We start from the raw sequence: 13204 nt of genomic DNA on the forward strand, positions 1-13204 counted from the left end.
CTCTAGGTTTAGATAACCTAATAAAAGCAAGATAAGATAAATCAGTTTATAAACAGTATTTTACTTTTATCAGTGGCACTGTACTGGACTCTCAGTTATCCTTGGGTTGGACTCCCATAGTCGTCCCTAGGTTTAGATAACCTAGTAAACCCTACTGGATTCGAGACTTGCTACATTGGGCCTAATTAGGGATGTACGCATAGCAACTACAGTTGCCGAGCCCATCAGCAGCATGATTATTATGTTTACCTATTTATGAAAATAGTTTTCAAACTTCACAAATTAGATATGTGAATACAACTTAGCTTCAGTTTAGTTTTCTTATTGATATAGCAAATAACTTTATGTTCAGTCTTTGATTGTCATGACTTGTATGCCCATATGGCATATGCCATGTTTTAGCATGTCCAGCATAATCATCAGCATGTATTTCAAATAGCATCTTTTGAAAGCATGATTTATTCGAATGCATGTTTTGTGAGGTAGATAGTTCTTACTAAGCTCTCAAGCTTATAGTTTCATTTTCCTTATACTGCAGATAAAGGTAAAGGGAAGATGGATTAGCGGAGGCTGGAGGACAATGCGACAAGATGTGTGTGAGAAGGAACTTGGAATAAAGACCTTGGAGACCAGCAAGTTAAAGGATTAGAACTCCTTATAGTTTATTTTCTGCACCTTTTGAGTGTCTAAATGTTATGAATCGTTAAAGTATGCATTAGGTTATGCCTAGACTTTTAGTTACCTTGATGTTAGTCGGTAAGTTATGAATCATGACCTGTTTAGTACGAGTTTGGTGTTTATTAGTTGATACATCAATGTTGTACACGAAATTTCTGAAATGCAGCAGAAATCAGAGCTCCAATCGATCAGCCGATCTATTGGAGGGTCCCCCAATCGATCAGCCGATCGATTGGGAGGTAATCTGTCGCGTACAGAGAGCTGTTGAATTGATTGGCCATAGATCGATCAGTCGATCGATCGGGAAGTGATCCGTCGCGTACAGAAAGCTGTTGAATCGATCATTGGATCGATTGGAGAGACTGAATTGATCATCCGATCGATCCAGAATTGACCTCCATGCATAGTAGCACGTTGAATCGATCAGTGGATCGATCAAATAATTCTAATCGATCAGCCGATCGATTAGAAAGTCTGATTTCAGCTAGAAGTGTCTAATTTCAGCTTTTTGACCAAATAGAAAGTTTATGTTCCCTTCTTTAGCATATGTACAACTTCAGAAGTGTATTCTGAATATAAATTTCAGATTTTATGGCAAATAGCCGAGAGTTTTAATTAGTCCAGTTTTCCGCACAGAATAGTTTAGCATAATGTAACCCCCGGCCTTACAGCTTAGTCAGTAGAAGGCGGGGCGTTACAGAGTGGTATCAGAGCAAGTTCCATACTTCCTCCACACACACATCAGCATTGAACCTGCAGCTTCCAAGTAAGACTATCTCTCACTTTATTTATGTTTCTTGCTTTCATGTTTATAAATAACTACAACATGTTCATATATGATAGCATCTAACAAGATAATAGTAGTTATGTAACATGATTGTATTAGTTATGTATGCCCTCTATCTTTTTAGAAAATGGTACGAGGACGCCCAGCTAAAAAGACGCCAGCTACTGAACCCCAGTATGAGGCAGACAACTCAGTGCCTCCCCCAGACCTTACAGCAGTAGTGGCTCAGTTACAAAAGCAACTAGCTGAACAACAACAGAAAATAGCCACCCTAAGGGCTAATCAGCAGAACACTCCCACTGCCACTCCAGAACCTAACCTAGCAACCCCAGTAGTGATAGAGGTTCCACCAGTCCAACCTACAGCACCAGTAGCCCCAATAGCAGGGGCAAGGAGAGAAGCATATCTGATCCAGTGGCAGAAAATCAAGCTAAAGAATTTCTCAGGCACTAGTGAACTATGGGATGCCCAAGCCTGGTTCAAAACACTGGAGAGTACGATAGAGCTTCTGGACTGGCCAGAGTTTGAAAAGGTGAAATGCACCTCCTTCTACCTGACAGGAGACGCACGTATGTGGTGGGAGAGAATTAAAGGGAAGCGCCCAGTGAACCAGATGACATGGGCCGACTTCGAGAGAGAATTCTTTGAGGAGTTCTTTCACATGCGGGTCATAAACCGCCACTACGACGAGTTTACTGAATTTCGTCAGGGCAACCTTTCAGTTGAGGAGGCCGTGAAGAAATTCAACAGACTGGCTCGTCTATGTCCTGAACTAGTCAGCACCGAAAGAGAACGAGTCCGGATGATGCTCAAAATGCTAAGGCCGGAAATAACACTGAACGTGGCCAGCGGCGTTCACAGGCCGCAAACCACTAAAAACTGGTAAGTAGTGCTCTGGTCACCGAGCACTACTAGAACAACATCAAGCAGCAGAAGCAAGCCTTTTCAGAGTCCAAAGGCCAAGGAGGCTCAGGTACTCAGAAACACTAGGGCCACAACTCTAACTGGAAAGGGAACTCCGGTAACAAACGTAAACCAGGGAGTTACCCAAAAGGAGGACCAGCTAGTAAACAACCTAGATACCCCAAGTGCTCTACTTGTGGGAAATTCCACCCCGGAGTTTGTCGCAAGGGCACACGAGGATGCTTCGAATGTGGCCAGGAAGGACATATGGCTAAGCAATGCCCGAACAAGACCAGTTTTCCCGCACCGCAGCAGATTTAGTACGGAGACAAACCAGCCCAGTTACACCAAATGCAGGCTGCTTTAGATGGTCCACACATCAGCCAGGGCAGATTAGAAGCCCCCTCAGCCACGACGAATGCGAGGATCTACTCACTCACCAGAGAGGACGTAGCGAATGCCTCGACAGCTGTTACAGGTCAGATCAGTATTTTACAGCAAAGTACAACTGTCTTATTCGATACTGGGGCAACCCATTCTTATATATCCAAGGCATTTACTGAAAAGTTAACAATACCTCCAGATGCACTTAGTGGTCAGTTTCTGACAACATTACCTTTATGAGAAATCATGACATCCACGCACTGGCTCAGAGCAGTGTCAGTCATTATAGCAGACAGAGAACTCTTCGGTGATCTGATCGTACTAGATATGGTTGACTATGATGTCATCTTAGGAATGGATATTTTGATCAAGTACGGTGCCTCCATAGAGTACCGTAAACAGAAAGTTGTATTCCAACCTGAAGTAGGAGTACAGTTTGGGTACGTCGGAGAACCAAAGAGAAAGACTAAGAAGTTTCTCTAAGCTTTGAAAGCACAGAAACTATTGGATTCAGGATGTATGGGGTTCCTAGCACATGTAGTCAATACCAATCAGGACAAGGACCAAAAGCTAGAAGAGGTCTGAGTTGTAGGTGACTACCCAGCAGTCTTCCCTGAGGAGTTATCGGGTTTAGCACCAGACAGGGAGATTGAATTTGAGATAGAACTCGTCCCCGGCACGAATCTCATCTCCAAAGCACCCTACCGCATGGCTCCAACAGAACTAAAGGAACTTCAGGAGCAACTACAGGAGCTGCTTGACAAGGGCTTCATACGCCCTAGTCACTCACCATGGGGAGCGCCTATATTGTTCGTGAAGAAGAAGGACGGGAGCATGCACCTGTGTATAGACTACCGGGCACTAAACCAAGTCACGATTAAGAACAGGTATCCTCTCCCCAGGATAGATGACCTGTTCGATCAGCTAAAGGGAGTAGCAGTGTTCTCTAAAATAGACCTCAGATCAGGATATCACCAGGTGAGAGTTAAAGAGGGTGATATACCCAAGACAGCTTTCAGGACCAGATACGGACATTATGAGTTCGTAGTCATGCCCTTTGGCGTGACGAATGCTCTAGCCACTTTCATGAACCTCATGAACAGAGTATTCAGAGAACACTTAGATAAGTTTGTTATCGTGTTCATCGACGACATTCTTATCTATTTCAGAATTCAGGAAGAACACGCAGAGCACCTGAAGATAGTACTGTAGACCCTTCAGCAGAACCAGCTGTACGCCAAGTTTACGAAATGTGAATTCTGGCTCGATCAGGTATCCTTTCTGGGTCACATCATCTCCAAGGATGGTATCATGGTAGACCCCAGTAAGATAGAGGCTGTGAGTAACTGGAAGAGACCTAAGAACGCCAGTGAAGTCAGAAGCTTTCTGGGACTAGTAGGCTATTACAGAAAATTTGTAGAGGATTTCTCCAGGATAGCCTCCCCACTGAAAGCTCTCACCAGGAAGAACAGAAAATTTCAGTGGACAGAGGACTGTGAGAACAGCTTCATCTAGCTAAAAAGAAGATTGACAGTGCTTCCATTCTGACTCTGCCAGAAAACACAGACCGCTTTGATATTTACAGTGACACCTCTAAATTGGGACTAGGAGCAGTACTGATGCAAGAAGGTAAGGTGATCACCTACGCCTCCAAACAACTCAAGGACTATGAGAGAAACTACCCTACTCATGACCTTAAGCTTGCAGCAGTTGTTTTCGCCCTCAAAATTTGGAGACATTACGTATATGGAGCTCAGTGCAGAGTTTATACAGATCATCAGAGTCTGAAGTACTTCTTCACTCAGAAGGATCTGAATATGCGACAACGTAGATGGCTCGAGCTGGTCAAAGACTATGACATAGACATTCTCTACCATCCAGGAAAGACCAATAAGGTGGCGGATGCACTTAGCAGGAAGTCCAGTACTACCTTACTATCCCTAGCAGCCATGTCACTGCCCCTACAAAAGGAGATTACAGATTTCGGTCTCGAACTTATAGTTGGACAACTCTCTACTATAACCTTAGCGTCTACCCTGATTGGTGACATCCAGACAGCTCAGGATCAGGACCCTGAAATTCAGAAAATCAAGCAAGGGTTAGCAGAATCAGAAAGTGGAGAGTTCAGAGTATCTGATAGTGGGGTATTGTATTTTAGTGACAGACTATGTGTTCCGGATCAGGAGGAACTACGAAGGAAGATCCTAGACGAGGCTCACAGAACTCCTTATGCGATGCATCCTGGCTCCACCAAGATGTACCAAGACCTAAAGAAACGTTTTTGGTGGCTTGGGATGAAAAGAGACATCGCTAGATATGTCAATACCTGTTTGACCTGTCAGAGGGTCAAGGCAGAACACCAGAGACTAGGAGGAGTTCTGCAGCCTATTCAGATCCCAGAATGGAAGTGGGAGGATATTTCCATGGATTTCATAGTGGGGCTACCCAGAACTACGAATAGTTTTGATGCCATCTGGATAATAGTCGACAGGTTGACTAAATCAGCTCACTTCTTAGCTATCAGGATATCCTACTCCATGGAGCAACTAGCTCAGTTGTATCTCAAGGAAATCGTCAGACTGCATGGAGTCTCACGGACCATTATTTCAGATAGAGACAGTAGATTTATGTCACACTTCTGGGAGTGTGTATAGTCAGCATTGGGCACCAGGTTAAAGTTTAGCACAGCTTTCCATCCTCAGACAGATGGTCAGACGGAGCGAGTAAATCAAGTACTCGAAGATATGCTCCGAGCATGTGCCCTAGACTTCAAGGGAAGTTGGTGCAAATATCTGTGTTTAGCAGAATTTGCATATAACAATAGCTATCAGGCCACTATCGGCATGGCACCCTACGAGGCTCTCTATGGGCGGAGGTGTAGATCTCCAATCTACTGGTATGAAAGTGGTGAACAGAAAAAACTAGAACTCCAGACAGATCTAGTAGCAGATACCACAGCAGCTATACAACAGATCCGCCAGAGGATAGAGACAGCTCAGAGCCGCCAGAAAAGCTATGTTGATACACGACGTCGACCCTTAGAGTTTTCAGTTGGGGATACAGTATTCCTCCGAGTGGCTCCCATGAAGGGAGTAATGCATTTTGGGAAGAAGGGCAAATTAAGTCCCAGATATGTGGGACCATACCTTATTATTAGAAGAGTTGGCAAGGTAGCATATGAGCTAGAGTTACCCCAGGAGATGTCAGCTATTCATAACGTATTTTACGTCTCTATGCTGAAGAAGCATATCCCAGATGCCACCCAGGTGATTGAGCCCCAGTCGGTACAAGTCCGCGAAGACCTCAGCTATGACAGTCGGCATATTCAGATAATAGACCGAACAGTTAAGAAATTGCGGAATAAGGAGATACCATTAGTAAAAGTTATTTGGCAAAATCACACAACAGAAGAGGCAACTTGGGAGACAGAAGCTAGTATGAGGCAGAAGTACCTAGAGTTATTCTAAGTTCGAGACGAACTTTTTATAAGGTATGGGGGATTGTAACGCCCGAAAATTCTCAAATAAATTTTAGAAATGTTCTATTATTTTTCTGGAATTTTAGAATATTTTTATAGAATTTTTGGAGTAGCAGAAGTAGCAAAATTAAATTAAAACATAAAACAGCCTAAGCGGGAATTGAACCTGAGATCTATTAGACCCTACGACTGATAGATGACTCTAGTAACCAAGGAGCCCCAGCAGGGGTTGTAAAGCCCGAAAATTCTCAAAACTGTTTTAGAAATATAGTATGATTTTTCTGGGATTTTTAGATATTATTCCGGAATTTTCCGAGTAGCGGAAGTAGCAAAAATAATTAGAACCGTAAAATAGCTTAGGCGGGAATCGAACCTGAGACCTATGGTTTACGGATAAGTTTAGTAACCGGTGAACCCAGCAGGGCCGTGCTGAAAGAAAGAGGAATCAGTTATATTTATATTAGAATTGGGCCTAGTTACCCACTCAATATAAATAGAAGAACTTAAGTTGGGTTGGTTTATTTTAGGATTGGTTCGGCACCTCCTCACCTCACGCCACTTTCACCTTCCAAAACCTCACCGCCGCCTCTCCCTCCTTCTCCTCTTCCTTACGCACGGCACACCAAGGCAAGGGTCCATAGGTTCATCTTCCGGCGACGACTCCAACACGAAAGAGGTTCTTCTCCGCGAGAGGAACGCGAAGACGTGATCGGATCGTCGAGAGGATCATCTCCACCGGAACTCTAGCGAATAGAATCGTAAGAAATTACGATCAAGAGGTAAGAAACCCCTCACCTGCAGTATAATAGCTCCGTTTGGATTTTCTATGCATTAGATTAGTAATATGCAGGTTTTGTTGACATGTAGGGTGTTTTAACCCTCCTCTCAGATTTAGGGATTTAGTTGAGCACCTTTAGATGGGCCGGACACGCCTACCCTCTTTAGTTGGGGTTGTGGACGTTGTCGGGTGCCTAAAGGTGGTCTCCCTAATAAAGAGGAGAGTTGGGGCACAGTAAGTGTTCGATAAAATAACTAGATCCGTAAAAATGCAACTTAGGCATTTTAATACTACAGTTAAATGCATTAGAAGCGTTTAAAACAGTAAATCAGTTTATTTTAGCTGTATGGGTCTACGGTCCAATGGGTGGGCTCCCACAGTCGCCTCTAGGTTCAGACAACCTAGCTCTAGGTTCAGATAACCTAGAAACAACATGTTATATCAGTTAGCTATAGATACCAGTATTTTATTTTCAGTGGCACTGTACTGGATTAGATATCCATTGGGTTGGACTCCCACAGTCGTCCCTAGGTTCAGATAGCCTAGACAACCCTGCTAAATTCGGGACTTGCAACCCCGGGTCTAGTAGGGATGCGCGCACAGTAAGTACAGTTGCCGGGCCCAACAGCATGTTTAGTATTTTCACTTATTATGTATTAGTTTTCAAAACTCAAAATCTGTTATACTAGTTGAGTTTGATTGCAGCTTCAGTTTAGTTAGCTTAGCTCAGCATTATGCTTCAGTTCAGTTTTCCATGTTAGCTCTATGTTCAGTTTATGTCTTCATGCTCAGATCACCGTATGCCATGACTAGTTTTCGATTGCTATGTAGCATGCCATGATTAGTTTTGATTGCTGTGTAGTATGCCATGTTTAGCTTAACCTGTTCATATTTTCAAATAACATGTTTTAAAATCATATCCGCATCGTTGTATGATTTTGTGAGGTAGATGGTTTCTTACTAAGCTTTTTAGCTTACAGATACTATTTTCCTTATACTGCAGATTCAGGTAAAAGGAAAATGGACTAGCAGTGGAGGCTGGAGGACAATGCGAAGATGGTGTGTGTGTGTGGAACTGGAATAAAAGGTCTTAGGGGACTTAGCAAATTGAACCTCAGACTCTTTAGCATTTACTTTAGCATTTATTTATTGGTTTTGATTTTCATGTTCTATGCACTTGTAGTTGTGTGTTGCCATGAATTCCTAAACTATGCTCTATGTTAAGTTAGGTACTGGTTTATGTCATTAGAATGTTGCTACATGTTATTAAAATAGTTTATCAGATATTAGATAGTTGTATGAGGGATTTTGGCACGCCAGAGTGCTGAAATCAGAGTTCCCGGGTGAAATCAGAACTCTGATCGGTCTCCAGACCGATCAGAGCCTGGACAGTGCCGCTGGATCGGTCTGCCGACCGATCCAGACAGGTACAGTATGCTACTGTATCCTCCTGGATCGGTCAGCCGACCGATCCAGCTCAATACAGTAGCGTTCCAGGAAGTTTTAGGTTCCTGGATCGGTCTACCGACCGATCCAGACCTATCTGGATCGGTCTGCCGACCGATCCAGCCACACCTGGATCGGTCGCTAGACCGATCCAGCTGGGAACAGAAGCGACGTAGCTTCGGGGTCGGACAGCCGACCGATCTAGGGCCTTGTAACCGTACCAGTAGATCGGTCTGTGGATTGATCCGGAGTGTGATATCAGCGGTAAATACCTCCCCTAGCAGGTGTACAACTCCTAGTTAGCAAAAATTTAAATTAGATCAGTTTTCCGCACAGTATAGCACAGCAAAACCGTAGCGATTCGCCTGACAGCCTAGTAGTAGAAGGCGGGTCGTTACAGAGTGGTATCAGAGTAGTGTTCCATACTTCCTACACACACATCAGCATTGTACCTGCAGCTTCCAAGTAAGAACACCTTTACTTTATTTATGCTTCTTGTTTATTATTACAGTTCATGTTTATACACCTACTGCTTGTTAGTATGTGATAGTTTAAACATGATATCAGTAGTTAGATAACTGTGATAGTGTTAGTTATACCTATGTTCTCTATGTCTTTAGAAATGACACGAGGACGCCCAGTTAGAAGGGCACTAGCTACTGAGCCCCAGCAAGAGGCAGGCAGTTCAGTTACAGCAGTAGCTAGCTGAACAGCAACAGGAGATAGCCACCTTAAAGGCTAATCAGCCCCCACAGTCACCCCGGAACCGAACCTGACGACTCCAGAAGTCTTAGAGGTTCCACCAGCCCAACCTACAGCGCCAGCGCCAGCACCAGTACCAGCACCAGCACCAGCAGCTGAGCCAAGAAAGGAAGCCTATCTGATCCAGTGGCAGCGAGTCAAGCCAGAGAACTTCTCAGGCGCTAGTGAACCATGGGATGCGCAAGCCTGGTTCAAAACACTGGAGAGCACGATGGAGCTTCTGGACTAGCCAGAACACGAGAAGGTGAAGTGTGCCTCCTTCTGCCTGACAGGAGACGCACGCATGTGGTGGGAAAGAATCAGAACGAAGCGCCCAGTGAACCAGATGACATGGGCCGACTTTGAGAAAGAATTCTTTGAGGAGTTCTTTCATATGCGGGTTACAAACCGCCACTATGCCGAGTTCACTGAGTTTCGGCAGGGCAACCTCTCAGTTGAGGAAGCCGTGAAGAAATTCAACAGGTTGGCTCGTCTATGCCCAGAGCTAGTCAGCACGGAAAAGGAACGGATCAGGTTGATGCTCAAGATGCTGAGGCCAGAGATAGCAGTGAACGTGGCTGGTGGCATACATAGGCCACAAACCACAGAGGAGTTAGTGAGCAGTGCCTTGACCACAGAGCATTACCATAACAGCATGAAACAGTAGAAGCAAGCCTCCTCAGAGTCCAAGGGCCAAGGAAACTCTCACACTCAAAAACTGCAAGGCCACAGCTCTAATTGGAAAGGGAACTCCAACAGCAAGCGCAAATCAGGGAGTGACTCAAAAGGAGGACCATCTAGCAAGCGACCCAGTTATCCAAAGTGTGCCACTTGTGGGAAATTCCACCCAGGGGTTTGTCGCAAGGGCACACGAGGATGCTTTGAATGTGGACAAGAAGGGCACATGGCCAAGCAGTGCCCGAACAAGACCGGTCTTCCTCAGCCACAGCAGATCCAGTATGCAGGCCAGCCAGCTCAGTTACATCAGATGCAGGCCGCTCTAGAAGGTCCACTTATCAGCCAGGGCCGATTAGAAGCCCCTCCAGCTATGGCGAACGCGAGGATCTACTCACTCACCAGAGAGGACGTAGCAAATGCCTCGACAGTCGTCACAGGTCAGATTAGCATTTTTACAGCATAGTTCTATTTGATACTCGGGCAACCCATTCATATATAGCCGGTGTTCTCCGAGAAATTAGAAATACCCCGAGGTACTCAGTGGTCCGGCACTACCTTCAGGAGAGGTTATGGCATCCACGCCGCTCGGGCGGTGCCGGTCATTATAGCGAGATAGGGAACTCTTACGTGATCCGATCCGGAAATGATCGACTCACGACGTCATCCTTGGGATGGACTTTCGATTAAATACGGTGCTTCCATAGAGTGCCGTAAATAGAAAGTCGTATTCAACCCGAAGCGAAGCACAGTTTGAGTACATCGAGAACCAAAGAGAAAAGCCGGAAAATTTCTCTCAGCTATGAAGAAGTTAATGGATTCGGGATGTACGGGTACTTAGCACATGTAGTCAATACCATACGAGGACAAGAAGAGGTCTGAGTTGTATGTGACTACCAGTAGTCTTCCCTGAAGACCAGGCCTAGCACCAGTCAAGGAGATTGAATTTGAGATAAAGCTCTTTCCCGGCACCAATCCTATATCCAAAGCGCCCTACCGCATGGCTCCAGCAGAACTGAAGGAACTTCATGAGCAGCTACAGGAGCTACTTGACAAGAGCTTTATACGCCCTAGTCACTCACCATGGGGAGCGCCTGTGCTATTCGTGAAGAAGAAGGATGGAATCATGCGGCTATGTATAGACTACAGAGCACTGAATCAGGTCACGATCAAGAACAGGTATCCTCTTTCCAGAATAGATGACCTGTTCGACCAATTAAAGGGAGCAGCAGTGTTCTCAAAAATTGACCTCAGATCAGGATATCACCAAGTCAGAGTCAAGGAGGGTGATATACCGAAGACAGCCTTCAGGACCAGATACGGACATTACGAGTTCGTAGTCATGCCTTTTGGCGTGACAAATGCTCCAGCTACATTCATGGATCTCATGAACAGGGTATTCAGGGAGTATTTAGATAAGTTTGTTATTGTGTTTATCGATGACATTCTTATCTACTCAGGAACTCAGGAAGAACACTCAGAGCACCTGAAACTAGTATTGCAGACCCTTCAGCAGAACCAGCTATACGCCAAGTTCACGAAATGTGAGTTTTGGCTAAATCAGGTGTCCTTCCTGGGTCACGTAATCTCAAAGGATGGTATTATGGTAGATCCCAGCAAGATAGAAGCAGTAAGTAACTGGAAGAAACCTAAGAACGCCAGCGAGATCAGGAGCTTTCTGGGATTAGCAGGATATTACAGGAAGTTTGTAGATGACTTCTCCAGAATAGCCTCCCCACTGACAACCCTTACCAGGAAGAACAGGAAATTTCAGTGGACAAAGGACTGTGAGAACAGCTTCAGCGAGCTAAAAAGGAGATTGACCAGTGCTCCCATTTTGGCTCTACCAGACGACACCAGCAGCTTTGACATCTATAGTGATGCCTCTAAGTTGGGACTAGGAGCAGTGCTGATGCAAAACGGCAAGGTGATCGCCTATGCCTCCAGACAACTCAAGGATTATGAGAAGAATTATCCTACTCATGACCTTGAGCTTGCAGCAGTAGTGTTCGCCCTCAAAATTTGGAGACATTACCTATATGGAGCTCAGTGTAGAGTGTATACAGATCATCAGAGTCTGAAGTACTTCTTCACTCAGAAGGATCTGAATATGCGACAGCGCAGGTGGCTAGAGCTAGTCAAAGATTATGACATAGACATCCTCTACCACCCAGGGAAAGCCAATAGGGTAGCAGATGCACTTAGCAGAAAATCCAGCGCTACCTTATTATCTCTAGCAGCCATGTCACCACCCCTACAGAAGGAGATCGCAGATTTCGGTCTCGAACTCATCGTCGGACAGCTCTCTACTATGACCTTAGAGTCTACCTTGCTTGGTGACATTCAGTCAGCTCAGGACTAGGACCCTGAAATTCAGAAAATCAAGCAAGGGCTAACAGAATCAGAAAGTAGAGAATTCAGAGTGTCCGGTAGCGGGGTGTTGTATTTTGGTGATAGACTCTGTGTTCCAGATCAGCAGGAGCTACGGAGACAGATTTTAGATGAGGCTCACAGACTCTATGCGATGCATCCGAGCTCCACCAAAATGTATCAAGACCAGAAGCTTTTTGGTGGCCCGGATGAAGCGAGACATCGCCAGATATGTTAGCATCTGCCTCACCTGTCGAGGGTCAAGGCGGAACATCACGACCAGGAGGAGTTCTGCAGCCTATTCTGATTCGAGAATGGAAGTGGGAGGATATCTCGATGGACTTCATAGTGGGGCTACCGAACCACGAATGGTTTTGATGCCATCGGGTAATAGTCGACGGGTTGACTAAATCACCCACTTTTAGCTATCAAGATATCCTACTCCATGGAGAAGCTAGCTCAGTTGTATCTTGGAGATCGTTCGACTACATGGAGTCCCACGAACCATCGTTTCAGACAGAGACAGAGATTCACATCACACTTCTGTACAGTCAACATTGGGCACCAAATTGAAATTGACAACCTTCCATCCTCGCACGGATGGTCGACGGAGCGAGTAAATCGGTACTCAAGATATGCTCGAGCGTGTGCCCTAGACTTGAGGAAGTTGGTGCAAATATCCGAGCTTAGCCGAATTTGCATACAACAACAGCTATCGTGCCACCATCGGCATGACACCTTATGAGGCACTCTATGGGCGGAGGTGCGGATCACCAAACTGCTGGTATGAGAGTGGTGAGCAGAAGGAGCTAGAGCTTCAGACTGATCTAGTGGCAGATACCACAGCAGCCATACAGCAGATTCGCAGAGGATAGAGACAAAGACAGAGCCGGAAAAGCTATCTTGATACAGCCAGACCCTAGAGTTTTTGGGGATCAGTTTTCCTCAGAGTAGCTCCCATGAA

The sequence above is a fragment of the Zingiber officinale genome, chromosome 10B (assembly GCF_018446385.1).
Source record: "Zingiber officinale cultivar Zhangliang chromosome 10B, Zo_v1.1, whole genome shotgun sequence".
Taxonomy (NCBI): Eukaryota; Viridiplantae; Streptophyta; class Magnoliopsida; order Zingiberales; family Zingiberaceae; genus Zingiber; species Zingiber officinale.